The following is a 27939-nucleotide window of genomic DNA, read 5'->3' as shown; positions in this document are numbered from 1 at the left end:
GGCGAGGCAACGGCTGATCGACTCTATATTGCATGTGGATCAGCGGTACTCCACCGCTCCGTGGAAATACTGGCGGAGAGGGAAAAGCTACAAATAGAATTTGACCTGCTTTCCACTGGGAAAGCTGTAAAGCAGCTCTGCCAGACATGGTGGACCTTTTATGAACATGGAGACAAGGCCAGCCGCCTGCTGACTCACACGCTGAGAAAGCAATCAGCCACGAGGGAGATAGCGCAAGTGAGGGAAGGGATGGCACACCAGCCACGATGCCAGACAAAACTAATGAGGCCATCGCAACATTCTACTGAGAGTTGCATGGTGGCACAGTGGTTAGCACTGCTGCTTCACAGCTCCAGGGACCCGGGTTCAATTCCAGCCTCAGGTAACTATGTGGAGTTTGCACTTTTTCCCCATGTCTGCGTGGATTACCTCAGGGTGCTCCGGTTTCCTCCCACAGTCCAAAGATGTGCAGGTTAGGTGGATTGGCCATGCTGCATTGCCCCTTAGATTCCAAAAAAGGTTAGGGGGGCTTAATGGGTTACGGGGATAGGGTGGAAGCGTAGGGTGCTCTTTCCAAAGGCTGGTGCAGACCTGATAGGCCGCATGGCCTCCTTCTGCACTGTAAGTTCTATGATTCTATGAGTTGTACATCTCCGAACCCCCGGAGGCAGACTCGAAGATTAAGCTGTATCTGGATCTGCTGGACATACTATTGATGGGGGAGGAAAGGAGGCAGGGACTGGAAGCACCAGAAGAACTGGGGGAAGTCATGGACAGCATTAACTCCATGCAGTCAGAGAAGGCACCGGGTCCAGGTAGATTTCCGGTGGAACTCTATAAAAGGTTTGTGGCAGCACTGACCCCGCACCTGCAGGATATGTTCAATGACTCGCTGCCAAGGAGGGTACTGCCGCCCACACTGGCACAAGCCTCAATATCGCTGTCCCCGAAAAAAGACAAAGACCCAATGGACTGCAGCTCATACTGACCTATCTCACTCCTAACACGGACTGGCAAATGTCCTGGCGAGGCGACTGGAGGTTGTTGTGGAGGTTCATTCGGGCTTGGTCAAGGGCAGGCAACTAACGACGAACATCAGGCGCCTACCTAATATGGTCATGACCCCACCCGGGGAGGAGATACCAGAATTGATCATCTCCCTAGATGCATATAAGGCCTTCAACAGAGTCGAATGGAGGCACCACATGGAGCAACAGGAACGGTACAGATAAATGCCACCATTCGGAGTACTCCGGCTGTACAGAGGCACGAAGCAGGGATTCCCATTGTCCCGCTGGTATTCCGGCAATCGAGTCATTGGCTATCAATCTCAGATCAGCGCAGGATAGAGAGGCATCCAGAGGGGACACAAGGAGCAGAGTATCACCCTATGTGGAGTGACCTGATCCTCTACAGCGCAAAACTCCTAGCCAGCATGGGAGGAATAATGAAGCTGCTAAGGGCAGAGCCTCAAGCAAAATACAGCTAAAGGTAGTGCACAAGGCGCACTTGACCAGAACGCGTATGAGTGGGTTCTTCCCAGAGGTGGAGGACAAATGTGAATGGTGCCAGGGAGGCCTAGCTAACCACACCCACATGTTCTGGCCTTGCACCAGACTTGTCAGGTTATGGACCGCCTTTTTTATAACATGTAGGAGGGACATGGGGAACTTAACCCTTCCGAACCTCAATACACGAGCCACATGTAAATAGTCAAACAGTACGGTTGTTGTAACCGACCACTGGGGGCCCAATGTAAACAGGCCTCGTAGCTGCATATATGTTTCCTATGTATTCATAACTGATTGCCCGGTTTCCCCTCCTTTCGTTTTATTTTTCAGTTTATACTTTGTACTCTGTTGTCTTTGTTTTGTGCAATATAGTCACAATTAAATGCAAAAACTAATAAAAAATATATTTTTTAGAATAATGCAGTGTCAGGCATCGAGTTATTCAAAACACAATCTCACACACTCTGGCACTTACTCCAATTCCTGTTTTTTTCAGTCTTGGTTCCTCAGAGCCGTAGACAATAGTTTCACTCCTGAATCTCCCAGTTTGTTATCCCTCAGTCTGAAAACAAATAGGCAGGGAGTGAGAAACAGACATTGGAGCTGAAATAATTACCTTAAGGAAATAGTTCACCAGATTTTCCTGTCAGTGATAGTAAATCTCACTCTGTCCATTATGTATAATGTCCGTATGAAGCTTTTAAATATCACCCCCATCTGATCACATTTCCTGATTATCAGAATTACCCTCCTGAAGCTCAGTCAGCAGAAACTAATTTTACTTCTGTTGCTCCTTATATCCTGAATTTTTTGAGAATATGGTAAATTTCTTGGAATGATTTTTTCTGAAACAATAAAGAATCAAAACCTTTTAAGTTATTCTCTGTGCAATATATTAATCTTTACAATGAACCTGGGTGTGTAATATTGCGAAACTGTGCTAAATGCTGCTGTAAAATTTGTTGTTTAAATGTTTGTTGTCGCAGAGCGTGAACACAAGTAAACTCATCATGTTTTGCTAAAATGCTTTGCATTCACCATTGAATTGGAAACATTTCTTCACAGGTTTATAGCTTTGACCCAAAGGCACTGCTGAGATTTGAGGATCTCCTGTTTACTAGACAGGTGCTTTAACCATCTAAGCCACAGCACCAACCTTGATTGAGAGTTTGCAAGTTTAGAACAGATTTCAATTATTTTAATTAAACACCAGTATTGTTGATTTCTTATGCTGACTTTTAGAGTGCAAATTAAAATATTCATCCGCAATGGGATTTGAAACTGTAAAAATTGCAGTTATTTCTGAAAGTTATTAATTTATAGCAGTCCTGTAGGGAAGAAGTAAACAAACAGGAAATATTTTACGAATTTTGAAGTGATTAAACATGACTTGAAAACTATAGTGGTATAAGGCAGGACAAGACCAGGAGAGAGTTATTACATTAACCGAAAATCTAGCAAAACTTCTTGATGGCTGTTGCAATTTGGCAAAAACAGCATTGTCACGATTCTTTCACTTTTCATAAATCATCCTGCATTTTTTATTCTTTTTTCCTTCTGTTCTTTGGGGAGCAAGCGCATTGAGACAAAATGAAAGCTGTGATAGGTACTTGAACCCTGGGCCCTCAGATTAAAATTTGATGCTCTACCGACTGAGCTACCATGGCCCATTCAGCGAAGATCCTCATTGCTCACTTCAAACTCTCATATTGTACCTTTTGAATTTTCTTCATTGTTAATTCAGCCTCTCCTGCTCATTTTCCTCACAAGCAGGGCGGCAGCCTTCCTTTGGCTTCCTTTCTCAAATTCTTCAGCTTGTACTTGCTTTTTACCAGTGACTTGTGATGTGACAACTGTTATTACCCAGGGACCTGCACTGGTACTTTGAGACATTGAAGATTACATTTAGTTTGATAAGAGATGAGTGGGAAGCTACAGAGACACAGATTCTATTTTTAGAGATAGACTAAAGGGTGTCATCTGATGTTTGTTGTGGCAGAGCGTGAACGCAAGTAAACTCATCTTGTAAAGGAGCAAATTATGCAAATTGCAAAGTTTCAGGGTGTAAAAGTGTGTCTTCACCACATCTTCATGGAAAACGCCCCATCAGTTATCCCGCCCGATTCGTTCTTACTAACATACAGCAATATAAATCGTTTAATATAAAAGCAAATTATTGTGGATGCGAAATCTGAAAAAAAAAACAGGAAATGATGGAAAATATCAGTGGGTCTGGCAGCATCTGTGAAGAGAGAACCGAGCTAATGTTTCGAGGCTGGGTCACTCTTCATCAGAGTAAAGCATTTAATCATTCAATCGTTGCTCACAGATATCGCTGAGAAAGAGTCAAAATGTTCCTTCTGGAATTCCTCAGGTAAATCCTGTCATGCATTCAAAGGAAAATACTGCGGAAGCTGCGACTCTGCGTGAGAAGGTAAAAATGATAGGATTGAGGCTCAGAAAATGAGAGGATATCTTTGGAGCCTGACACAGTGTTAGTGTTTCAAATCCCTGTGATCTTTCCTCAGTGCTGAAGCGAGGAGTACATGCAATGGAGTAGGTGAGGAAAATGGAAGTTGCATGAAATATGGGAGCTATGGAAGGTTGACAAAAATCAAGGTTATGCAAACTAGAATCTCAGTGCCACAGATATTTTGCCAACGTATTCTGCATTTACCATTGAATTGGGAATATTTCTTCACAGGGTCCTAGCTTTGACCCAAAGGCACTGCTGAGATTTGAATTCAGGATCTCTTGTTTACTAGACAGGCACTTTAACCATTTAAGCCACAGCTCCAAACTTGATTGTGGGCTTGCAAGTTTAGAACAGATTTCAATTATTTTGATTAAACACCAGTATTTTTCATTTCTTATGCTGACTTTGAGAGTGCAAATTAAAATATTCATCTGCAATGGGCTTTTGAAAGTGTAAAAATTGCAGTAATTTCTGAAAGTTATTAATTTATAGCAGTCCTGCAGGGAAGAAGTAAACAAACAGGAAGTATTTTACGAATTTTGAAGTGATTAAACATGACCAGAAAACTATAGTGGTATAATGCAGGACAAGACCAGGGGCGAGTTTTTACATTAACCGAAAATCTAGTAAAACTTCTTGATGGCTGTTGCAATTTGGCAAACACAACATTGTCACAATTCTTCCACTTTTCATAAATCATCCTGCATTTTTTATTCTTTTTTCCTACTGTTCATTGGTGAGCAAGCGCCTTGAGACAAAATGAAAGCCCTGACAGGGACTTAAACCCTGGGCCCTCAGATTAAAAGTCTGATGCTCTACCGACTGAGCTACCAGGGCACATTCTTAAACATTCCTCATTGCTCACTTCAAACTCTCATATTGTACCTTTTGAATTTTCTTATTTGGTAAATCAGCCTCTCCTGCTCATTTTCCTCACAAGCAGAGCGGCAGCCTTCCTTTGGCTTCCTTTCTCAAATTCTTCAGTATTGTACTTGCTTTTTAAAAGTGACTTGTGATGTGACTACTGTTGTTACCCAGCGACCTGCACTGGTACATCGAGACATTGAAGATTACATTTTGATTGGTGAGAGATGAGTGGGAAGCAACAGAGACACAAATTTTATTTTTAGAGATAGAATAAAGGGTGTCATCTGATGTTTGTTGTGGGAGAGCGTGAACGCAAGAAAACTCATCTAGTAAAGGAGCAAATTATGCAAATTGCAGTTTCAGGGTGCAAAAGTGTGTCTGCACCACATCTTCATGGAAAACGCCCCATCATTTATCCCGTCCGATTCGTTCTTGCTAACATACAGCAATATAAATCGTTCAATATAAAAGCAAATTACTGTGGATGCGAAATCTGAAAAAAAAAACAGGAAATGATGGAAAATATCAGTGGGTCTGGCAGCATCTGTGAAGAGAGAACCGAGCTAATGTTTCGAGGCTGGGTCACTCTTCATCAGAGTAAAGCATTTAATCATTCAATATAATATTACGATATTGACAAAAAGAAAGTCTATGGGGCTGTAGAACTCTAGAAGGATTCGATCAGTCTTTTGAAGGTCCTTGACATCCTGGCCGAGCGCCGTAGTGGAGGAGTTGTCGTCGGATCGGCTGATGGTCCTGCTGATGCCCTGGAGTCCGGGAGCGATATACTTCGAGTAGTCTCCGTCACCTGAGCTGGCCGCGGAGACGCCATGGATGAGGGATGGGGAAGCTGAGTGGGGTGCTGGGGTGAAAAAGGGGAGGGGGGGTCTGTGGTGGGGGGGGCCGCAAGCCGGCTGGTGCCAGGTCCCAGAGGGAGACCATGTCCTGCCGACTGTCGGGGTATTCCACATACGCCTACTGCGGGTTAGCGTGGAGTAACTGGATATGCTCCACCAACGGGTCGGACTTGTGCACCCGCACATGCTTCCGGAGCAAGATGGGCCCGGGGGTGACCATCCACGTCGGGAGAGGGGATCCGGAGGACGACTTCCTGGGGAAAACAAGAAGACGCTCATGAGGTGTCTGATTAGTTGCAGTACAGAGGAGTGAGCGGATAGGGTGCAGTGCATCGGGGAGCACCTCTTGCCATCGGGAAATAGGGAGATTTCTAGACCAGAGGGCCAGTAGTATGGTCTTCCAGATGGTACCATTCTCCCGCTCGACCTGTCCATTACCCCGGGGGTTATAGCTGGTCGTCCTGCTAGAGGCGATGCCCCTGTCGAGCAGGAATTGACGCAGCTCATCGCTCATAAATGAGGACCCCCGATCACTGTGAATGTACGCGGGGTAGCCGAACAGTGAGAAGATGGAGAGTGGGGCCTTAATGACGGTCGATGTGGTCATGTCGGGACAGGGAATGGCGAAGGGGAAGCGGGAGTGTTCGTCGATAATCGCCAGGAAGTAAATGTTGCGGTTGTTAGAGGGAAGGGGCCCCTTGAAGTCAATGCTAAGACGTTCGAAGGGGCGGGATGCTTTGATCAGATGTGCGCGCTCGGGGCGGTAGAAGTGCGGTTTGCACTCGGCGCAGATGTGGCAGTCACGGGTTACTGATCTGACTTCCTCGATGGAGTAGGGCAGGTTGCGGGCCTTAATGAAATGGTGTAGGCGGAGGCAGTCTGTCTGCGCGCTGGAGCAGGTACCGCGGGACAGGGCATCAAGAGGCTCATTGAGCTTCCCAGGACGATACAAGATATCATAGTTGTACATGGACAACTCGATCCGCCACCGTAAAATCTTGTCATTTTTGATCTTGCCCCTTTGTGCATTATCAAACATGAAGGCTACTGACCGTTGGTCTGTGAGGAGGGTAAACCTCCTGCCGGCCAAATAGTGCCTCCAATATCGCACCGCTTCGACTATGGCCTGGGCTTCCTTTTCCACAGAGGGGTGGCGGAGTTCGGAAGCCTGGAGAGTTCTGGAGAAGAAGGCCACGGGTCTGCCCGCTTGGTTCAGGGTGGCCGCCAGAGCTACTTCTGATGCGTCGCTCTCGACCTGGAAAGGGAGGGCCTCGTCGATGGCGCGCATCGTGGCCTTTGCGATGTCCGCTTTGATGCGGCTAAAGGCCTGGCAGGCCTCCGTCGACGGCGGGAAGGTCGTGGTTTGCATGAGGGGACGGGCCCTGTCAGCGTAATTGGGAACCCATTGGGCGTAGTATGCGAAGAACCCCAGGCAGCGTTTGAGGGATTTGGGGGTATTGGGGAGAGGGAGTTCCATCAGGGGGCGCATGCGTTCGGGGTCGGGGCCCATCACTCCGTTACGCACTACGTAGCCGAGGATGGCTAGGCGGTCGGTGCTGAACACGCATTTATCCTTATTGTACGTGAGGTTAAGGAGTTTTGCGGTTTGGAGGAATTTCTGGAGGTTGGCGTCATGGTCCTGCTGGTCGTGGCCGCAGATGGTGACATTATCAAGATACGGGAAGGTAGCCTGTAATCCGTACTTGTCGACCATTCGGTCCATCTCCCGTTGGAAGACCAAGACCCCATTTGTGACACCAAACGGAACCCTAAGGAAGTGGTAGAGGCGCCCGTCAGCCTCGAACGCGGTGTACAGTCGGTCACTTGCACGGATGGGGAGCTGGTGGTAAGCGGACTTCAGGTCCACAGTTGAGAAGACCTTGTATGTCGCGATCTCGTTTACCATGGTAGAAATACGGGGAAGAGGATACGCGTCCAGTTGCGTAAACCGATTGATGGTTTGGCTGTAATCGATGACCATCCGGTTTTTCTCCCCCGTCCGGACCACCAGCACTTGGGCTCGCCAGGGACTGTTGCTGGCCTCGATAACCCCTTCCGTCAGCAACCTCTGGACCTCGGACCTGATGAAGGATCGGTCCTGGGCGCTGTACCGTCTGCTCCGTGTGGCGACGGGTTTGCAATCGGGGGTGAGGTTAGCAAACAGGGAGGGAGGGTCCACTTTGAGGGACGCGAGGCTGCAGACAGTGAGGGGGGGTATAGGGCCGCCGAATTGAAAGGTCAAGCTCTGCAGGTTGCACTGGAAGTCCAGTCCTCGGAGCGCCGGTGCGCAAAGGTCAGGGAGGACAAGGAATTTATAATTTGTAAAAACCTTCCCTTGGACTGTGAGGTCCGCGGTGCAGCACCCGGTGATGTGGACGGAGTGCGAACCTGAGGCTAAACCGATTTTGCGTGTTACGGGATGGACAGGGAGCGCGCAGCGTCTTATCGTGTCAGGGTGAACAAAGATTTCCGTGCTCCCGGAGTCCAGCAGGCAGTCCGTCTCATGGCCGTTGAGGTGGATCAGCGTAGTCGTTTTGGCGAGTGTGCGTGGATGAGACTGGTCGAGTTGAACGGCCGTGAGCCGTGGAGAAAATCCGTCGTCGCCGTCCGAGTCGATGCTGGAGGGACCTTGCGTGGCAGATCTGGAAGCCGGTGGCCAGGATCCACCTGTGAGGTCTGTTCCCCAAGATGGCGGCGCCCAGTATCCGCACGTGGGGTCGGGGCTCCAAGATGGCGGCGCCCAGGACCCGCACGTGGGGTCGGCACCCCAAGATGGCGGTGCCCAGGAAGCCCTCGTGGCCGCTGGTGGCGGAGCTAGCGTTGCCGGCGCTGTGAGCTGATGAGATGAGGCGCGCAGGCCGGCTCCAGGAGGCGAGCCGGGTGTAGCAGCTGTGGGGACGCGCAGGCCGGCTCCAGGAGGCGAGCCGGGTGTAGCAGCTGTGGGTACGCGCAGGCCGGCTCCAGGAGGCGAGCCGGGTGTAGCAGCTGTGGGGACGCGCAGGCCGGCTCCAGGACGCCGGTTAGGTGCATCAGCTGTGGGGATGCGCAGGCCGGCTCCAGGAGGCCGGTTAGGTGCATCAGCTGTGGGGATGCGCAGGCCGGCTCCAGGACGCCGGTTAGGTGCATCAGCTGTGGGGACGCTCAGGCCGGCTCCAGGACGCCGGTTAGGTGCAGCAGCTGCGGCAGGAGGTAAGGCGCGCAGGCCGGGTGCGGGGGGCCGGGTGTAGCAGCTGTGGGGACGCGCAGGCCGGCTCCAGGACGCCGGTTAGGTGCATCAGCTGTGGGGATGCGCAGGCCGGCTCCAGGAGGCCGGTTAGGTGCATCAGCTGTGGGGATGCGCAGGCCGGCTCCAGGACGCCGGTTAGGTGCATCAGCTGTGGGGACGCTCAGGCCGGCTCCAGGACGCCGGTTAGGTGCAGCAGCTGCGGCAGGAGGTAAGGCGCGCAGGCCGGGTGCGGGGGGGCCGGGGGCGGGGGGAGCAGAGTCGCGCTGCGGGCAGGCAGGGACCGGGAGGGCCCGGAGAGGCGAGCCGGTCGGGCGCCGGGGCCCGGGGGCGGGGGGGAGAAACGTGCGGGGCAGGCTGGCAGAAGCCTGGAGGGGCCGGGGAGGAGAGAGAGAGGCACACAGGCCGTTTGCAGAGGCCTGGGGGAGGGGGGGGGGGGAAGAGTGCTGTGCAGCTTCCAGAAGCGCTGCAGCCAGCGTTTTGGCCTGGCAGACCGTGGAGTAGTAGCCCTTCTTCCCGCAGCTCTTACAGAGGGCGGAGCGGGCTGGGCAGCGCGAGCGAGGGTGTTTAGCGTACCCGCAAAAGTGGCAGCGGGGCCCCGCGGATTTATCGGGGCGCCCCGTGGCACAAGCCTGAGGGAGGCCGGGAGCGGCGGGTGGCTGGTGGGAAGCGTGCCAGGAGGCGGCCTGGCCAGGGTCATAGGTGCGAGCGCTTAGATCTGCGACCTCCAGGGAGGCGGAGAGAGTCAGCGTCTCCGTTAAACTGAGTTCGTCTCTTTCCAGCATCCGCTGGCGGATCATGGGAGACAGCATCCCAGCCACGTAAGCGTCTCTGATGAGTAGCTCCATGTGCTCCGTAGCGGACACCGCTACACAGGCGCAACCTCTCCCCAGGGCATAGAGGGCCCGGGCGTATTGGTCTAGAGACTCACCGGGGACCTGCTTTCTGGTGGCCAGCAGATGTCGAGCGAATACCCTGTTGATCGGTTTGATGAATTGTCCTTTTAGCTTTTGTATAGCGTCATCAAAATCCGTTTCCTCTTTGATTATGGCGTAAGCGTCAATACCCACGCTGGAGTGGAGGACGTGCAGCTTCTGTGCCCCGGTGGGGGGGGGGGGGGGGGTGGTTGTAGATGCTAGGAACCCTTCGAGGCAAGTCAGCCAGAGTTGGAAAAGTTCTGCAGAGTTCGGAATTTGCGGGCTGATGCGGAGGCATTCGGGCTTGATGCGGAACTCCATCTTCAAAGTCGTAGTTAATTAAATTGATGTACCATCAATTGCACGCGAGGCGAGTGATTTACCAAAGTCTGGCTTTAATTAACTAGAACACAGCTCTGCGATCGTCTACAGTGGAAAGGGACGATCGTCAGGCGTTTGAGCATTTATACCTCATTAATAGAGGCGTGGTTAACTCAGAGATTGGCCGAGAGGCACATGACCGACCAGGGCCAATGGTAAGCCGACGTTCTGGCCCAATGGCAGACGAGTATGCAGATCATATCATCACATAGAGGTTCGCCAGGGATCCATCTGGTCCCAGCGCCTTCCCCACCTGCATGGAGTTGATGCTCTCCATGATCTCCCAGGCCTAATGGTGCTTCCATCCCCCTCCGTCTATCGCCCCAATGGCTGGAGTGTCCAGTCTGTTCAGGAACTACTTCATCTCTGAGTTGGGGGCACGGAGGTGTACAACCCCTGATAGAAGGCCTCGAATGTTTTGCTGACCTTTTTTGATTTGGCTACCAGTGCACCTCTGCTATCCTTCACCTGTGCTCTTTCCCTCATTGCTGCCTTCTTTCACAGCTGGTGAATCAGCAGCTGGCTGGCTTTGTCTCCATGTTCATACAGTGTCCTCCGTGTCCGGCAGAGTTGGTGCACTGCTTTATAGCAGGTTAAAGTCCATTTGTAGCTTTTCCCTCGACCAGAAGCTCTATGGTCAGGGCCTTGGATGACCTTCTGTCAACCTCCAGAGTGGAGTTGATCAGTTGCTGCCTAGCTGCCCTCTCTTCCCTGTCCGTACGTGCCTTATAGATGATAATTTCTCATCTCTTTACAACCTTTTGGCACCTCCTAGAGAGTGGAAAGTGAGATCTCCCCATTTACGGTTGCTAGTAATATACTTGTCTAGGGCCTGTGATGCTCTCTGGCAGAAGGCCTTGTCGGCCATGAGGGTAGTGTCCAACCTCCACGTGGGGCATTGGGCATGATCCGTATCCAACCTCATATCCATGTAATGTGGAGCATGGTCACAGATTACAATTATGGAGTATTCTGCCCTTAGTATAGGCAGCACGGTAGCATGGTGGTTAGCATACATGCTTCACTGCTCCAGGGTCCCAGGTTCGATTCCCGGCTGGGTCACTGTCTGTGCGGAGTCTGCACGTCCTCCCCGTGTGTGCGTGGGTTTCCTCCGGGTGCTCCGGTTTCCTCCCACAATCCAAAGATGTGCGGGTTAGGTGGATTGGCCATGCTAAATTGCCCGTAGTGTCCTAAAAAGTAAGGTTGGGGTTGGAGGGTTGTTGGGTTACGGGTATAGGGTGGATACGTGGGTTTGAGTAGGGTGATCATTGCTCGGCACAACATCGAGGGCCGAAGGGCCTGTTCTGTGCTGTACTGTTCTATGTTCTATGTAGTATCTCTGGAAGCACTGATTTCGCCCCTACAAATAAGTCAGTATGGGTATAGACCTTGTGTACTTGTGAGAAAAAAGAAAATTCCTTCTCACCTGGGTGAATGAACAATCATGGGTCCACTGCCCCCAACTGTTTCATAAATTTTCCCAGTTCTAGCCATGCCTGCCATTTTCCCCATTCTGGTGTTTGACATGTCCTTCAGTGGGTTCTGTAGACAGTTAAAGTACAGCCCCCCACCCGCCCCCACCACGATCAGTCAGTCCGTATCTATGTCAGGGATTTCCGTCTTGATCTTCTTTTCAAACTCCATGTCATTCCAACACACACATTGACAAGGACTACTGGTACACCGTTTACGACACCACTGACTATGACGTACCATCCCCCTTGGTCCATATCCATCTTTATGTACATCGTCCTTTTACTGATTGGAAAAGCTAACCCCCTGGCTCTCAGCCCGTTTCATGAATGGTACGTCTGTCCCACCCATCCCTTCCTTACTCACAGTCGGTCCATCTCCCTGAGGGGCAGCTCTTGGAAGAAGACTGTCAGCTTTCATACTTTTCAGGTGGGCAAAGACTCTGGATCTTTTCACTGAGCCATTAAGTCCCCTGACGTATCAGGTTGCTGTTCTGATGGGGTTTTTTGTACACCCACCCTCCCATCCTGAGGGATCAACCATACTTACCTTGTGGATGCACCTCTGCACTCCGGGTTTCCCTTAGTTAGGAGGACATCCAAAATGGCCATCGCTACTATACTCACCATGAGGCTGGGCCCTTGTGCTCTGGGATTTCTCTTTGTCCAGGAGCCATCCAACATGGCCACCAACTTTGTTGGTGTACAGAATGTGGGTGAGCCCCTGCACTCCGGGATTTCCCTTTGCTCAGGGACCTCCAAAGTGGCTACTTGCGGTGTCATCTTGTTCCACGATTAGGAGAGTGACCTGCTGAAGCCAATCTGGAGTCATTTCCCTCCTGTCATTCTGTTTCCCCCCCCGCCCCCCGCTGCCACCCACCCCTTCCCTGTCCCTCGTACTCCCCCTCTGTTTACCCCTCAGCTCCCCCCCCCCTCCCCTTGGTGTTGTGTCCCCCTCCCTCTCTCCCACCAATGCTTTCTCCTCAGTGGGAGATACGCTGTGGTCCCCCTCTCACTCACGTTGCCTGCTACTAGCTTTCCTGCTAGTGTCGTGGTCCCCGTCATGGTATTGGTCTGACCCCTTACTACACTCACTCCACTAGTGTCCCCACTATGACCTCCTCACCATCTCCAGGACTCTGCTGTACTCAGCCCCTTATTTCTACAAACTGGTTCCCTGTTCATGACGAAGCGACGCAGTCCCACACAAAATTGTCCATTGGTTTTCCTCTGCCTCCTCCATGCGTTCCTCATCACTGTCTGTCTTGCTATCTGTCTAGACTGCTCTAGATATGTCCTGATATGTTATCCAGAGCCTGGCTGGATACAGAATCCCAAATTCAATTTTTTTTTTGTATAGGGCCGATTTTGCCAGATTAAATTCTGCCCTGCGCAATGCCAAGTCCTCCCCAATGTCCTGGTAGACTTGGTTTTATGCCCCTCCCAGTTGCAAGCCTTTGTCTGTCTGGCCCAGTGAACGATTCTTTTCCGGTCCTGTACCTTGGCAATGATCGCTCTCGGCTGCTCCCGCGCCTTGGGTTTTGACTGGAGTTATCTGTGAGCCCTGTCGATCTCCGACGGCTTGGAGAAGCTGTCTCTCCCCACTCGGCTGCTCAGCATTTTGGGCCACATAATCGGTTGGCTCCCTGTCTTCAATTCCCTCGATGTGGAGATGCCGGCATTGGACTGGGGTGGGCGCAGTAAGAAGTCTTACAACACCAGGTTAAATCCAACAGGTTTGTTTCAACCCGAGGAAGGAGCAATGCTCCTAAAGCTCGTGTTTGAAACAAACCTGTTGGACTTTAACCTGGTGTTGTAAGACTTCTTGCTGTTCAATTCCCTCTGGCAGACCCACTATTCTGATGTTCTGCCGCCTTGACCGATTTTCTTTGTCCACCACCTTTCCTTTCACTAGCAACTTCTTAACTTCAGACTCCAGGCCAATGATTCAGTCCCCCTTGTCCATTGATGCTTTTTCCAGCTTCTCCATCGTGCTCCCCTGGGCCTCCAATGTCTTTCCCAAACTGTCGAGAGCAACCATCATGGTGGCCAGCGTCTCTGCCACTACGACCTTAACTGCCGCCTTTACTTTGGCCTTAATGTCACCTCTCCTCTCCTTCAGTCCCCTGGTGAAGAACGTCTTCCATCCATCGGCCTCCCTCTCTTGGGGGCGGCCGGGGATCTCTCACCTCAGGGGACTGCTAACCTGCTTATTCACCGCTTATGTCCATTGCCGCAGTTCTTGGGGTCCCTGTGGCCTCTTGAGCTGCTGCTTCCTCACATTCTTCCTATATATCTTGTCATTGAGGGGAGGGGATGGTTTTGTTCGATTTTGTGGGCTGAATTCAGTCAAAAATGCCTATTCTGTCTTACGGAGGAGAACAACCTGATGTGCGACTACTCAGCACATTCCCGTCATCGGAAGTCATCACCTATTCACTTGTAACGGAAGCTGGCTGAGAGTGACCCAAGATGAAAGCTCACCTTACCGAGGCCAGAATAAGTCAATTCATTGAGGGGCTTGAGGATTGGTGCGAGCGCTGTTCAAGAGGGCCTGCAAACCACACACACATGTTTTAGTCCTGTCCCAAGTTTGTGCGTCTCTTTTTTCAGCACCATATTGGGAATCCTGAATATTGAGCTGGAGCCCTGCCCTTTAGTGGCTATATTTGTGGAATTGAAGCTGCCGGAACTGCAGACGGGTACATGGGCAATGCTGGTTTCCTCCCGAGTTGGCGACTGATGATGCCACCTAGTGCCTTGTCTTGGCAAAGTGACTTAATTACGTTTTTGCACCTGGAGATGGTGAAATATACCTTAAGGGGGTTCTACCATAGATGGCAACTGGACATATTGTATTTTCAGGGATTGGTAAAGTGGCTGTTGGGGTGGGGCTGGCCGGTGGATTAAATTGGTTATTGTTTCATTGTTTGGTTTAGTGGCGTTATTTGTAATTTGTGTACTTTTGTGTTTTTTTAATGTAAAATGAGAAAAGTTTAATTAAAATATTTGTAAAAAAGAGTTAACCGCTTTGTTATGGTGTCTGAGTCAGATGGTAAAACCAAGAAAAATGATGAATTTCCTTCACCAAATAACATTAGTGAACAACAGTTTTTCTTTGGCAATGGGCAAAGGATCCATTGTCACTGTTATCCAAACTACATTTCCCCCCTCCGCCCAGCATTGTGGCATTGTGAACCCTGCCCGCACAGCCTTAGACTCGTGTCAAGATGGCTAGCTTGGTATTACACGTGTGCCACCACCTTCTCTCCATTTAGAAAGTTTCCAATCTCCGATAAGAATAACTCTTTCTGACGCTTGGTGTCAAGATTTATTTCGAAACTATCCTGTGAAACACCTTGAGATAAAATACACCATCAAAGTCACATGGGGGAAGAACAGCCATTAGGTTTAGGAACAAGAGATGGACATTCAGTCCCTTAATTATGTTACACAGTAAATGCAAGTTATTGTTGCTATAGAAATGCATCCGCCCTGCTAATTACTAAAGACTAAACAAGCCTCATGAATTGTGGTTCGAGAAGACTGTCTTTGCTCAAGATCACTGACTTGTCTTCACTCTGCAAATCTGGTCACTAACCTTGGAGTCAATGGGAAACACACACACGGTTCAGGCCTTTTACACATGGTCACAACGCAGGATTATCGGGGAAAAAGTTTACAGCTAAACGCAGGGAGTTCTCACTCACTGCCTTATGCCATCCGCAAAACACAGGGCAAGAATAGCCCGAGGACCTGGGAAGAGGAGAATGACATTCCAACCTTAATTAAACACAGACAAAATAAGAAACTATTCAGCACGTTAATGCTGTTACAGGATTCCTAGCCTCTGGGCAGCAGGGCGGCGCAATGGTTATCACGGCTGCCTCATGGCACCGAATACCCAGGTTTGATTCCAACTGCGGGTCACTGTCCATGTAGAGTGTGCACATTCTCCCAGTGTCTGTGTGGGTCTCACCCTTACCACCCAAAACATGTGCAGGGTTGGTGGGTGGGCCACGCTAAATTGACACTTAATTGGAAACAAACTAAAAAAGAGAAAAAAGAATACCAAGGCTCTGACCAGCTTTTGTACCTCTGTATTCATATGGCTAGTCCAGTTCAATTTCTGGGCAATGGTAACCCCCAGGATGTTGATAGTGGGTGATTCCCTGATGTTAATGCCACCAAATGTCAAGGGTCGATCGTTTGATTTTCTCCTGGTATATTTTGTTCCGTGTAACACCAGTTGTAATATGTAAGCTTTCCTCTCTTCTCTACAGTCCTTTCTTTCTGAAAATTGAAAGGATATCTACCGAGAATAAACGGACTAATTTGAACATTATTAATTCAATGGTTGCTGAACGATGTAATTAGAGATTGTCTTGTGTTTGAAAAATGCCTCAGATTTAGTCAGCATTTGCCAATTTCTAGCATTCAGTGTAGAATTCACTCTGTACCTTTCAACTACTGACATATACAGCGTTAATTTGTCAGATTTTCGACCTTCTATGAGTATTGAGCTCATTGTTCACCCAGGTCTCTGGCATTATTTGTATGTGATTGATTCTTTACTTTTATTTCATTTGCATTAATCATAGCAAGTCAGCATTTCCACCTCTAATAATGCAGATAGAAACGCGAGGACATGTGTTTTAATCAGATAACCCGTTTGCCATCTGAGAATATCTGCATGAAATAAAAGCAGAAATAGCTGAAAATACTCAGCAAGTCAGGCAGCATCTGTGGAGTGTGGAACAGAGTTAACATTTTAAGTTGCTTCATCGGAAAAATGTAATCTGCTGCCTGTGCCCATGGAGCTGATGAATTGACTGTGTCTCTGTGAGGGATAATGTAGCTAATGTGTGTGAGAAGGAGCCGAATCCATTGTCCCTTGTATCCCGGGGGGAGGGTGGAAAGAAGAGAAAAAAAGGGAAAGTCTGTGGTGGGCTGGAAGGCAAGAGAGAATGAATAACAAAACTGATAACAATGATGCAAAGCCAGATGGAGAGGTAATCGGATCAGACATTGCATTTGTGACTCTTCTGCCCCTTGCACGACACGCTGAGTCTAAGGATGCAACAAAATTATGAATGAAATGAAAATCGCTTATTGTCACGAGTAGGCTTCAGATGAAGTTACTGTGAAAAGCCCCTAGTCGCCACATTCCGGCGCCTGTTCGGGGAGGCTGTTCCGGGAATCAAACCGTGCTGCTGGCCTGCTTGATCTGCTTTCAAAGCCAGCGATTTCGCCCTGTGCTAAACAGCCAACACCATCACTCCCCTCACCGCCCCAAACAATTTAGGCCCTCAGTTCCCTCAATATCTTTTGGGTCACACTCATCCGGCCATCGACAGAGTACAAATAAGTTACAAGTGTTTCAGTTCCAAATATGTGCGATGAAACATTCCATTCTGGAATTGCTTCATCACTGACACGTTTAACAGTGAGGAGTCTCACAACACCAGGTTAAAGTCCAACAGGTTTGTTTCAAACACGAGCTTTCGGAGCACTGCTCCTTCCTTTCACCTGAGGAAGGAGCAGTGCTCTGAAAGCTACTGTTTGAAACAAACCTGTTGGACTTTAACCTGGTGTTGTAAGACTTCTTACTGTGCTCACCCCAGTCCAACGCCCCCATCTCCACATCACGTTTAACAGTGAATGCGGAATGTCTTCATTTAGCTGCAACCATCAGCCAGTGGATTGTGGAACTCCATAGTCAATGGACATATTGAATGCCAAAATTGGATGCTGGCAGAAATCTGGTACTTTACCTGAACCAGTTTAAGTTGCTCCAAAGAGCGAGAATTTCACTACGAGCTGGAATATGGGTTAAAAGAAATTTGAATGTTTCACCTGGAGATCAATATTTTATCTCCTTCATTATTGATAAACCGCAGAATCAGAGTGCATGGAAAATTCAACATCTTTTTCAACTCTTCTCTGAATTTCCTTTGTGTCAATGCATAAATACACGTGTTTTGACAGGAACTCAAAAACTTCAACATAGTCCCGGTTTCTGTGGCGATATATCCAGGGTTTGAGTGGTCACCTCTGTAAGAATTGATGTTGACCAGTCTAGACGTTATTACACCAATGACAGACGGCAACCACAACAGTAAAAAGGTGCCCGACACAGTGAAGAGTAAGATGATGGATTTCCTCCGATTCCCTATTTCTGGATCAGACTTGTTCTCAGTTTTGTGAGACCGAAGTTTCCTTCTGGCTCTGTTTGCCACTGTAATGCGTCTGATAGTCAAACAATTAAACAAAGCAATGAAAGAAAAAGGAAACCACAATAGCCACGCAGTGTGTAACCAGAAAAATGCAACAACAAAGGGTGAGGAAAATAAAGTTACACTTGACTGGCAGCCCCACTGCACCTTGTTAATTATCTGCTGACGTTCAAATGCAAAGAAGAATGGGATATTCTTGAAGAAGATCAGAACAGGGAACATTGCTATAACCACAGCTACTCTTCTCTCGGTGCAATACTTTGCTTTATACTTCTGGAAGCAGATAACTGCAAATCGGTCAAAGGTAAAGAAGACAGTGAACCCAATGGACAAATCGAGCGCAACAGCTGTCATGTACATAATGGACTTACACACTGGGGTGCGATGGAGAAAGGAGAGTGTGAAATTATAACTGAAAATATGATACAACATTACATTAATAATCATGACCAGTAGATCTGCCGTTGCCATGGCCAACATTATTAAAGAGATACATTTGGAAAGGCCACATTTTCCTCTGCAAAGAATCCCAATAGTCACCAAATTCGCTGGAAAAAAAAGAAAAGATTGCTAGGATCCGAGCGACTGATTCACATAGAGATAGAATTAGTTTATCCAACAGGCTATAAGGAAAAGAAGATAGATTGAACTGGTTAAAAAAGAAGAAAGTTCCAATGGCTTACCAGGGACACCAATAGCTGCCAGAATTGGATAGTAAATCTCTTTTATCAACAGAATAACAGGTTTCCCCATCTTCTGATAATGGATAACGTAGATGCTTAAAAGCTTCAAGTGACTTACTGCCGAGTCATTGGAAGCACCAGTTCATTTATACACTCATCAATCCCCAAGGCAGTCAATCAGGTGAAGTCATCATTATCATTACTTACCGTCATTGAACAAATAGACATAGCTCAATTATTATTTATTAGTTTGTTCCACTAGATTAAGCAAATTTCAATTGGACATTTCAAACACCATGAACAATCAGGAGTTGTTTTTTATTTAGCTTCTTGTGTTAGATTAAGAGAAACAGCATTTTTATTGAACAATTTAAATGGCATGAAGAATTTGCATTTTATTTCATAGAGGAAGTTAACCTCCATTGTGAAGTTAACTGGAATTGGAAATCTCCAGGTATTCCTACAGGGCGATTGAAGTTGTCTTCTTTTCCACTGAACGTCCCTCCCTGATCTTAAGCCACTCCTGTTCCCTCCAGGTCAGACAGCAAATAAAATGTTGCCATTGCGAAGGACACACTTCAGCAGAATTAGAGATAATTGTAATAGACTAATAGTACCCTAACAGCTCTAGTCGGGATGTCCATCGTCCTATGGTGCTAGTGCTGCACAACACTGACAGTACATTGGAACATGTTCTTCCAGGATTCCAGATTCTCCTCTATATATGGCAGTAGTAACGGTATCCCTCTGGTAACAGGGAGTGTTCCACAGCCTTGAAGCGATAATGATCCTATAGAACGTGTGTTCTATGAACTAACATTAGTTGTAATTGTACAGCAACCTCTACTACAGCTCCTCACAGTCCATTCCTGGTTGGTACTGAATCCCATTAGCCTGTTTCCCCACCTCCGCCACATCTCTGATGATGCAACCTTCTGATCTGTTGGCTATATTCCTTCACCGAGGTTTCCCCCCACCTGTGATTAACAGGACGGTCAATGGGGTTTAACCCATCTCCCACTTGTCTACCTTCACCCCTTCCTGTCCCTCCCAGAACAATGACAGGGTCTCCTCTATCATCACTTTTCACCGTACCAGCTTCCACCTTCAGGTTGATTATCCTCCACCATTTGCCAGCTCCAGCATGATCCAAACACGGAAAATATCTTCCCCATCACCACCCCCACAGTAAATATTCCACAGGAACAGTTGCATTCGTGACACCCTGCTCCACATCTCCATCAAAACCAATTCCCATCCCCTTCCCACTCACCCTCCTTTGCAAACACAACACCTCCCCCTTTACCCCCTCATTGTTAACGCCCCAAATGATGCTTTCATGTTTAGTAGCGTTTCACTTGCAATTTCATTCCTCCCAATGCAGCCTCCTGTATAGAGGGGAGGCCAAAAGCAGACTGGGTGACCACTTTGAGCAGCAGCTTTACTCAGTCCGCAACACGCCCCAAATTTCCTGTTGATTGCCATTTATCTCTGCACCTTGCTCTCGTGCCCACCTGTCCACCCTTGGCCTGTTGAATTGCTCCAGTGAAGCTGGAGGAGCAGCATCGCATCTTCCGGTTGGGCACATTTCAACCCTCGGGACTCAACGTTGCATTCGGCATCTTTAGTTTTTGATCTATCTCTTCTCTCTCAAAACCCCTTTCCTTTTTTATATTTCATAAATGGATTAATTAAATGCAAAGCACGCCCTCCCATCTCACATCTGACCATGTGTCCGTTATTTCTAAAATTGCTACAGTTTATTGAATTGTATCCATTCTTCCTCCTTTCAGTTCTGTCAGTCAAAGGAATCGAAACGTTCATTGTAAATCTCTCCTGATGGATGCTGGCAGACCTGCAGACTCTCCCAGCATCCTCTGTTCTGTCAGATTCCAGCATCCACAGTATTTTGACTGTTTTAGTTTTGATCCTCTTCATCTGGTACTAATGGCATCCCGACACTGACAGTTGATGCTCCCATTTTCCCCTGTATTAGTTGGTTCTTAGTTGCACGAGATGTGACCCTATTTAATCATAGTACTTTTTGTGTAACATTGACACTGAAGGTGGTCATGTTTTATCAGGAGTAATGGTTCTGTAACAGCTATACTGGAGGTGACCATACTCCATCAGAAGTAATGGTTCTGTAACAGCTATACTGGAGGTGACCATACTCCATCAGGAGTAATGGTTCTGTAACAGCTATTCTGGAGGTGACCATACTCCATCAGGAGTAATGGTTCTGTAACAGCTATACTGGAAGTGACCATACTCCATCAGGAGTAATGGTTCTGTAACATCTACACTAGAGATGGCCATGTTTCCTTGGTAGTGGTGGTACCGCCATACTTACATTGGAGGTCACGGTGCTTCTTTAGCAATCTTTGCCTTGGCGCCCTGGCTCCTTGCCTTCCCTTCAGATGTGCTTTCCCTTGGCTCCCTGGCTCCTTGCCTAACCATCAGACGTGCTTTGCTTTGGCTCCCTGGCTCCTTGCCTTGCCATCAGAAGTGCTTTGCACTGGCGTCCTGGCTCCTTGCCTTACCTTGAGATGTGCTTTGCCATGGCGTCCAGGCCCCTTGCCTTACCATCAGATGAGAGGAAACCCTTTCCAATTCATGATTCCAAGATCATAACGCCATCGAGAACAGACCCGGGACTGAAACCTTTCTGCCCATTCAGTATATTTTACCATTCAACAAAACCCTGGCTGACCTTATGGTAATGAAATTCCACTACGCAGCCCGCCCACGATGCCTCTTGGCTCCAATGCATATCACATTTTTCGGGGGAAATGTTTTACTTAATTTTTTTTAACATGTCATACAAAATTACAAAACATACAAACAAAAACCCCTTGACACATCCCCACCACCGCCTTCCAATCCTTGAAACAACAAAAACAAAAATGAAAAGATACCTCCTTACTTACTCCCCCCCCCAACAACTCTGAGAGCTACCAGTGACCAATTGTCTGAAATACAATAAAACCCTTTAATCGAACCCCTCAAGGTATGTTCGACCTTCACAATGTGCAAAAATTCCTTCAAATCTCTGCGCTACACCGAGGCCCCCTCAAAAACATGATTCATCCTAACCTTAGTGAGGTGCACTCGAAACACCACCTTTAGATGGATAAGGCTCAGTCTCACACACGGCAATGTAGCATTCGCCCTTTGCAACCCTTCACTCCACACCTCTTCCTCCAGTATTGGAGGAACCACCTCCATCCATTTGACTTCCTAATCCTTCCACCAATATTCACACTTCCCAGGGCCCGCTCATACTGCTGGAGGTACCCTCCTCCGACCCCGAACAGTAGAGAATCTTCTCCAATAAGGATAATGGTGGCACCACTGGAAAATCCGTAAAAATAAACTCTCAAAAAAGCACTTCATCTGGAGGCACCTAAACATGTCCGAGCCCAACAGCCCAAATTTCTGCTTCAACTCCTCCAGACAGGCAATCTGCCTCGGGAATGAAAGAATCCCCGCTCCCTCCATCCTGCCCTCTCGACATACACCAAAAGTGGCCTCTGACCAGGTAAGCTTCAACACGTGGTTAGTGCAAATGGGAACCTGCCTTAAAACTGCCCAACTTAAAATGCTAGTGGAGATGTCTCCATATTTTAGCATGGATGCCACTACTGGATTCATTGAGTACCTTGTCGGCGGCAACAGAAGTGACGCTGTTACCATGACTAATGGCTCAAGTGTCAATGCAAACATTAAGGGAGAAATGAGACACCCCTGCATTGTGAACCGATGTCAACAAAAGTGCCCGGCACTCATGGTTTTGGTTCAAACACTACAAAGACAGCAGGGTAGCACAAGTGGCTAGCACTGTTGCTTCACAGTGCCATGATCCCTGGTTCTATTCCCGGCTTGGGTCATTATCTGTGCGGAGTCTGCACGTTCTCCCCATGTCTGCGTGGGTTTCCTCCGGGTGCTCCGGTTTCCTCCCACAGTCCAAAGACGTGCAGGTTAGGTGGATTGGCCATGCCAAATTGCTCTTAGTGTCTAAAAGGCTAGGGTTATTGGGTTACGGGGATAGGGTGGAAGTAAGGGCTTAAGTGGGTCAGTGCAGAATCGATGGACCGAATGGCCTCCTTCTGCACCGTATGTTCTATGTTCTAACTGACAAACACTGTCATGCAGCAACTGCACCCACGGCACAAACCCAGCACCAAAAGCAAACTTCTCCATCGCTGCAAAAAGGCAGGGCCACTCCACCCGGTTCAACGCCTTCTCTACGTCCAATGATACCAGTATCTCTGGTACCAGCCCGGCTGCAGAGGTGCGCCCACATTTAGCAACCGACACTCCGTCTATGACAATTTCCGTCCCTTCACAAACCCCATCTGACCTTCCGCTACTATCCCGGAAGGCATTACTTCAACCGTAATGCCAACACATTGGCCAATAACTTGGCAAGTGTATTTAACAGGGAGAACTAGCGAGATATGTGTGCTCGTTATCCTTTTTCAGAAGCAGCGACAACGCCTGCCCCAACGCCTCTGGGAGAACGCACCGCTGCAAAAAGCCCCTAAACATGCACAGCAACAACGGAGCCTACTGATTTGAAAACCTCTTCTAAAATTCCACCACGAACCCATCCGGCCTCAGTGCCTGCCCTGCTTGCATGCTCTTCAGCAGTATCTGAATGTCCTTCAAGCCCGGGGGGAACACCAGCTCCTCCTGCAATTCCACCCCACTTTGGAAGCTCCAACTCCACCCCTCCCCCCCATTCCAGGAACTCTGCCATCCCTCGTTATTACTCCGGCGGCTGTGTGACCTGTACAACCTCTTATCAAAGGCCCTAAACACTCCTTTCATCTTCTCTGGGGCGGAGTCCAGCCACCCTCCAAATCTGCAAATCAAAAATGTTCTATGTCCTATGAATATAGGTAGTGAGCCTTCAGGGAATTGCTCCAGGAGACGTATTTTACCAATGAAGGAGACTAAAGCTCTACACAGCATGTTTGGTGTTGCTTCTCCAATCTTCTGCACAGTTATATGTTGCTGCTTTTATACACCACTCCATTGCACTAAAGGTCAGCATTTAATTTGCATCCAAATGAATTCCTGTTCCTGCATCTCTCTGTACCTTTGTGTTCTGCAGTCCATATGAATTTAATAATATGTCTGTTATTATTCTTCCCAATGTTGTGAACGGTCTCAAAATTCCCATCTAAATCAACTTAACATTATTTTTGCACATTCGCTTCACTTATCAAGGTCAGTCTCCGGATAGACCTTTCCTCTTGATTTCGGTATGGCCAGCAACTTTGGCAGCAACACATTAGCTCACATCATCCATGTCATTCTGACATCTTGTGAGCCAGTGAAGCTGAAGGATTGATTCTTCTGCCACTCCAGTTGTAACTGTTTGCAATCCCGAGAAGGACACATTTATCCGAAGTCATGGCTTACTGCTTGTTAGCCGCTCTCTGCATCCAAAAATACCACTACTACATCATGAGTTCTGATTTTGCATGGTAATCATGGACGAAATTCTCTGACCCCCCAGCAGGTCGGAGAATCGCCTGGGGCTGCCGAAAATCCCACCCCCGCCGTGGCAGAGATTCTCCGCCACCCGGGAAGTGGCGGGGGCGGGAATCACGCCACTCCGATCAGCGAGGCCCCTGCGGCGATTCCCCGGCCCGCGATGGGCCGAAGTCCTGCCGCTGGGAGGCCTCTCCCGCCGCCAAGGTTTGAACTACCTCTGGTGGCAGCGGGATCGGTGGCGCGAGCGGGCCCCCGGGGTCATGGGGGGGGGGGGGGGCGCAGGGCGATCGGACCCCAGGGGGTGCCACCACGGTGGCCAGGCCCGCGATCGGGGACCCCCGATCAGGGAACGAGCGAGTGCCCTGTGGGCACTCTTTCTCCACCGCCGCCGCCATGGCAGAAGCGGGGGCGGGACCAGCTTGCATGCACCGGTGGTGACGCCTGCGGACCGCCGGCGCATGCGCAAACCGGCGAAAGCCTTTTGGCCAGCCCCGCTGCAGGGCCTGAAAGGCCGCTGGCGCTGGTTTTTGCGCCAGTCGGCGTGGTGCCAACCGTTCCGGCGCGGGGTTAGCCCCAAAGGTGCAGAGAATACCGCACCTTTGGGGGGGCCTGACCCCAGAGTGGTTGGCACCACTCCCCTACGCCGGGACCCCCCATCCCGCCGGGTAGGGGAGAATCCCGCCCACTATTCTCGACTCATGATCAATCCTCTTCATCATGATGTCTAATTGCATATTGTGTGCAGACTCTTTCTTTCGTTCAGTGAGAGTAAGCTCGTGTTCTTGGTTTCCTGTCATCTTAATTCTGGTTTCCACTCTCACTCTCTCCTGGGTATCCTGCGCTGATCCAATGAAACTCAGTCCAACTTCGAGCGACAAGGGCTCATCTTTCGATTTGGCTTTTTACAATATCGAGAATCAACATCCAATTTTTACAATTTACATCACAATCACAGCTTCTGATTTGTTTTGTCTGATTTTGTCGAATAACTGTTGGCGGTGATTCTGCATTTCCTCAGTGTCACCTCCTCCAGACCACCCGCAGCATGGTAGCACAGTGGTTAGCACTGTTGCTTCACAGCTCCAGGGTGCCAGCTTCGATCCTCGGCTTGGGTCGCTGTCTGTGCGGAGGTTGCACGTTCACCCCATGTTTGCGTGGGCTTCCTCCTGGTGATCCCGGTTGCTCCCACAGTCCAAAGATGTGCAGGTTACGTGGGTTGGCTATGCTAAATTGCCCTTGCTGTCCAAAAATATTACGTGGGGTTACTGGGTTACAGGGATGGGGTGGAGGCTTAAGATGGGTGCTCTTTCCAAGGGCCGGGTGCTCTTTCCAAGGGCCGGGTGCTCTTTCCAAGGGCCAGGTGCTCTTTCCAAGGGGCAGGTGCTCTTTCCAAGGGAAGCCGCAGACTCGATAGGCCAAATGGCCTCGCTTTGCACTGTAGATTCTATGATCTTTCACTTCTATCTCTCTCCCGTTGACATTACGTCCACCGTCCCCCATCATCCCTTTTCCCAATCTCTCTCTTTCTCCCATTCCCCCCTTTTGTTGCCTCTGGACTTTGGTCAACTCCAGTGACATCTCCCACTTTCCCATTCCTGATCAAATCTCCCCTCCTTCAACCGTCAACCCAGCTTTGTTTCTCAGCCAAAGTCGCCGACCAACAGTTTTGATATTTTTCTGTTGAATTCTGTACAAATCATTGCCCTGATCAGACTAACCTGACTGCTGCCTCGAAAAGGGATGATTGGCGCTTCCCCGCAGCTGTACGGCTCCTCGTGCGCCGGCCGTTAAACCGCCTGTCAGCAGCCGGGCATCTCGGGCGCGACAATGGGCACAAACTGGCACTGCGCATGCGAGCATGGAACCGAAAGGGGCGGGGCTCTTACTGCGCAGTCGCCCATGTGACCCAAATAGGCGGCGCTATAATTGCGCATGCGCACTGGTCGCCGCCACACGAGAGCGGTATAATTTTGAAATAATTCCCATTTGACAGTGACGGTGAGACAGGGAGACCGACAACATTCATTCTCACAGTCTGAATTTGGATCATTCTGAGAATTACTAGGTAGAATGTATGTCATTATTGTTACTGTTTTGAAGCAGCTACTATATTTGCAATTAAACCATATTTTGGAGGAAGATTACGAATTTCAATTTTTTTTAGCCGAAATCAAACCCGGGGAAGATGGAGCCAGTGAGATCAGACAGTGTGTAACCCGGGGAGGATGGAGTCAGTGAGATCAGACAGTGTGTAATCCGGGGAGGATGGAGTCAGTGAGATCAGACAGTGTGTAACCCGGGGAGGATGGAGCCAGTGAGATCAGACAGTGTGTAACCCGGGGAGGATGGAGCCAGTGAGATCAGACAGTGTGTAACCCGGGAAGGATGGAGCCAGTGAGATCAGACAGTGTGTAACCCGGGGAGGATGGGGCCAGTGAGATCAGACAGTGTGTAACCCGGGGAGGATGGGGCCAGTGAGATCAGACAGTGTGTAACCCGGGGAAGATGGAGCCAGTGAGATCAGACAGTGTATAACCCGGGGAGGATGGGGCCAGTGAGATCAGACAGTGTGTAACCCGGGGGAGGATGGAGCCAGTGAGATCAGACAGCGTGTAACCCGGGGAGGATGGAGCCAGTGAGATCAGACAGCGTGTAACCCGGGGAGGATGGAGCCAGTGAGATCAGAGAGTGTGTAACCCGGGGAGGATGGAGCCAGTGAGATCAGGCAGTGTGTAACCCAGGGAGGATGGAGCCAGAGATCAGACAGTGGGTAACCCGGGGAGAATGGAGCCAGTGAGATCAGACAGTGTGTAACCCGGGGAGGATGGAGTCAGTGAGATCAGACAGTGTGTAACCCGGGTAGGATGGAGTCAGTGAGGTCAGTGTGTAACCCAGGGAGGATGGAGCCAGTGAGATCAGACTGTGTGTAACCCGGGGAGGATGGAGCCAGTGAGATCAGACAGTGTGTAACCCGGGGAGGATGGAGCCAGTGAGATCAGACAGTGTGTAACCCGGGGAGGATGGAGTCAGTGGGATCAGACAGTGTGTAACCCGGGGAGGATGGAGCCAGTGAGATCGGATAGTGTGTATCCCAGGGAGCAGCGGTGGACCTTCAATGAAACACACAGCGGTGGCGGCACAGTGTAGCAGGATTAGCTGTGCTGCCTCACAGCGCCATGAACTCGGGTTCAACCCGGGCCTCGGGTCACTGTCCGTGTGGAGTTTGCACATTCTCCCCATTCCCCGTGTCTGCATGGGTCTCAACACCACAAACCCAAAGGCTGGGGAGATCGGCCACACTCAATTGCCCCTTATTTGCAATAAAATAATTGTGTACCCTAAATTTAGAGGAAAAAAAGAAACACAGAGCCTTGCAGCGTGGGCCCCCGGCCATTATGTGTATGTTGGAAGGGTGGGGGCTGGAGAGAGAGAGAGATGTGGGGCACACTGAGAAGCTAATGTGAGGGAAGACCATGAGAATACCCTAACCTTATTGTCAGTCTGAAATGTATGAATGTCTACGTTATCCATACTCAGTTAGTGATCTTCCACAGCCCTCTCCGGGGGGGGGGGGGGGGACAATTTCAAAGATTAACAGTCTTCTGTGTGAAGAAATTCCGACTCTCCTTGTTCCAAAGTGCCATTGATTATATTGTGAAATTGTGCCCCTCGACTCAACAAACTTGGGAAACATCTTACCTGCATCTACCCTGTCGTTTGATCTAAGGACTTTTTTGGTTTCATTGCTGTTACCTCCGATTCTTCGAAACTCGAGAGAATAGAGGCCGAGGTTGTCCAATCTGTCTCCCTA

At 49.2% G+C, this 27939-nt stretch overlaps 1 long non-coding RNA gene and 1 other non-coding gene across 2 annotated transcripts in view; both read right to left on the bottom strand.

The window, feature by feature from the left end:
- The window catches only part of LOC119966864, a 38908-nt gene extending 13001 nt beyond the window's left edge, over positions 1-25907 (bottom strand). The window contains exons 1-2 of the long non-coding RNA XR_005460866.1: positions 25847-25907; positions 1987-2073 (exon numbers count right to left, since the gene is read on the bottom strand). This is a non-coding gene — a long non-coding RNA (uncharacterized LOC119966864). The remainder of the gene's footprint in view (positions 1-1986; positions 2074-25846) is intronic.
- Positions 4752-4824, bottom strand: trnak-uuu. The gene has a single exon. It is a non-coding gene; the product is annotated as a tRNA-Lys (tRNA).
- Positions 25908-27939: the final 2032 nt, after the last annotated feature.

The sequence above is a fragment of the Scyliorhinus canicula genome, chromosome 6 (assembly GCF_902713615.1).
Source record: "Scyliorhinus canicula chromosome 6, sScyCan1.1, whole genome shotgun sequence".
NCBI classification, from domain to species: domain Eukaryota; kingdom Metazoa; phylum Chordata; class Chondrichthyes; order Carcharhiniformes; family Scyliorhinidae; genus Scyliorhinus; species Scyliorhinus canicula.
This window is presented reverse-complemented; position numbering and strand designations above follow the sequence as displayed.